The 3,030-nt window shown below is 50.5% G+C and overlaps 1 long non-coding RNA gene across 1 annotated transcript; it reads right to left on the bottom strand.

The window, feature by feature from the left end:
• Positions 1-495, bottom strand: LOC102512321. The gene is made up of 2 exons (XR_338013.1): positions 293-495; positions 1-190 (listed from the first exon to the last, which is right to left on the bottom strand). It is a non-coding gene; the product is annotated as an uncharacterized LOC102512321 (long non-coding RNA).
• Positions 496-3,030: the final 2,535 nt, after the last annotated feature.

Below are 3,030 nucleotides of genomic sequence, written 5' to 3'. Positions count from 1 at the left end.
TTCCAACATTTATTGACAGGCGGCGTTGTTCGTTAGCAGGCTCCTGTTCATTTCATTGGAACGGTGGCATGTTCAAGGTGTGGCAAGAGGGTCTTGAAGGCTGGTAATAGTTCAGGCAGGAGTGTGGTGGTCTTGCTGCTGTGCATTTACCTTCTTCTACACCTTATGATGGTGTAGCGGCGGCAGCACACTGCAGAGAACGAGAGAGAGGAAATTTCAGCACAGGCTGAACCCCCAGCTCCGCCCCAGCTCCCCAGCTCCCCAGCCCACACCCATAGGGTGGACCCTCTACCTCTCCTCCGCCGCCTCCGACAACATCGCCTCCTTCGTCTGCGACATCTTCGTCTCCGGGGGCGGCATCTGCTCCGGCTATGGCTGCGGCAACATCTGTATCTGGCCATGGTGATAGGTGGATTCGGCCTGGATGCTCAGAGCAGGGGCTACCACCTTGGTCGAGCCAGCCAACCTGTGAGCAGTTGGAACTTTGTGGGCTGTGAGCCAGGGGCCGACTCCTGGGCCTCTTATAGACGTGGGGAGGGCCCTGGCCATTGTGAGGTCGCAGAGGCCTGGACCTCACAGACCAGGGCCAGAGCTGGCCTGCATCATGTCCATATATGGGCATGTGGGAAGTCCTTGGAGAGGGAGGGAGGGGCCGTGATGCGCTGGGGCCTCCATGTCACCGGCCGAGGGGAGACAAGGTGATTTCTCTGTAATGACTCACTCATTTGGGCAATTTCCAAAGTACTACTGAGCACCTACTATGTCAGATTCTGGGGCGGCCCCAGCATACAGTGATAAACAAGGCAGATATACTCCTGTCTAATAAATGTTGTAATCTAACTACAGGAAACATGACTGAAATTACCACATAGAGTAATTATAATTGTGAACAATGCTGAGGAGAGAAACTTCGGGTTTTTATGAGAGTGTATGTTGGGGGGGGGGCTTGACGTCAGGGGAGACCCTAGGAAAGCCTCCTAAGGAAGTGCTGGTGAAGTGAGGATGAGTCAGAGTTGGAGGAGGGAAGTTCATCTGGGAAGAGGGAACAGCTGGTGTGAAGTCCAGAGGCAGCACGTAGTGTGTGATTCCATTTATAGGAGGTATCCAGAGGGGGGAGTCCCTAGATGGATTGGTGGTTGCCCCAAAGCGGGTGGAACGCAGAATGACTGTTCGGTAGGTACGGGGTTTCCTTCTGGGGTGACGAACATGTTTTGGAACAAGAGAGTGGTGATGGTTACCCAATATTGTGAATGTACTCAATGCCATTGAATTTTCACTATAAAGCGAGGAGTTTTACATTACGTGAATTTTATCTCAATTGAAAAAATGTTCGGAAGCTGGACAGGCCTGCAGGAGCCAAAGGGAGGCCCAGGTGATGGAGCCGAGGGCGTGGGGGGGGGGGGCGGGCCAGACCACTCGTAGCTTTGTCTGACCTTCCCCGCATTCCCGTGAATTTTTGGGATAAAGAGGTCAAAAGTTAGAATTAGATTTGGTTGCTTATAACAGAAAACCAAAATAACTGACTTTTGGTAGAAGTTATGTTTCACTTAAGAAGTCAAGTGATTCAAATGGTCAGTAGATTGTCCTGTTTGGGGGATCTACACACTGGAGGATTTGGGGGTAATGGGCATCATGTTTGCCAACTGCTTTCATGTGACTCAGAGAAGGAACGTTAACAATGGGTGCATATCTACATAGAGCAGGAGGGAGAGGAGGGGAGGAAGAGAGGAGGGTGGAGTAAATGGAATAGAATGTTAATCGACCAGTCTGGGCGAAGGAGAGTTCTTTGCATGGTTCTTGCAACTTTTCTCTAACTTTGAAGTTTTTACAAGATAAATTATTAAAAAATTTTTTTTAAAAAGCAAAAGGAAGAGAAGTCAAGAGGAAGGCCTTCCTTGCAGGGCTGGTGTAGGGGCTCCACCCTTATCAAGGGCCCAGACTTCTTTCATCTTTCACCTCTGCCCAAGGCAAATGCTTGCCATCTTCAAAGTTGCCTCATAGTCCAGAATCAGGGCTGCCATGGACCATTGTGCAGGTCATGTACTGCTCAAAGCTCTGAGCCAAGGGATTGAATAGTGTAGGCCAGACCCAGCACCCATAGGCGTGCTTCTGCCGACGGGAGCTGTTGTTTTTCTAATTCAACTGCTCACAGTGGAAGTCTTTTTCTAATTTGAACAAAGGCACACCAAGGGCTAGCCTCAGCCCTGCTGGAAAATCAGCTATATCCACTGTCCAAGAAGGAAGAAGAAGAAGCGGGGGGGAGCTTCTGGGGGGGAGCAAAGAAGTCATAACCCTAGCGGGGAAGGTATAGCTCAGCGGTAGAGTGCATGCTTACTTAACATGCACAAGGTCCTGGGTTCAATCCCCGGTAGTTCCATTAATATGCAAACAAACAAACCTAATTATCACCTCTCCCCCTAAAAGGAGTCATAATCCTGTAAAGAGCTTTCACAGAGACCCCACCCAGCAACTTCTGATCCTTTGCCTTACGGCAAGAGCACCTGACCCGGATAAATCTGGGGTTCTTAGGAAGAAGAAGGGGGCCCGTGGCTAGTTTGTTAGTAGTCTTTGCCTCAAAGGGGATGTAACCAGAAACTCCCAAGACCCACCCCCCAACCCACAACGAGGTGGGAAAGCCATGGCTTTGAAGCTACAGTCCAGTAGGTTACGAGAGGCCCACACCTGGCGCCTAGCAGGTTGGCAAGGAAGTCTCACCTATGACTCATGTCTTGATCGATTTAAAATTATCAGCCCCCAATTCTGTGACACTTAAGACTTCCTGAAGATAACCTACACAGTCCCAGAGGAGCCCCGTGAGATGACAGAGATGGGGATTTGCCCTGCTTTGCAGACGAGGAATCTGAGACATGCAGGCCAGATCCCTCCCTCACTCAGTTGTTTATTACGACCTGCTCTGTGCCAGGCGCCCTTCTAGGTGGTGGGAATACAGCACGAGCAAGAGGGGCCAGACTTCTTGTCCCCACGAAGTTTGCGTTGCGTTCTTAGGGCAGACAGTATTCAAGTGAACAG

This window comes from Camelus ferus, chromosome 18 (assembly GCF_009834535.1).
Source record: "Camelus ferus isolate YT-003-E chromosome 18, BCGSAC_Cfer_1.0, whole genome shotgun sequence".
Classification (NCBI taxonomy): Eukaryota; Metazoa; Chordata; class Mammalia; order Artiodactyla; family Camelidae; genus Camelus; species Camelus ferus.
This window is presented reverse-complemented; position numbering and strand designations above follow the sequence as displayed.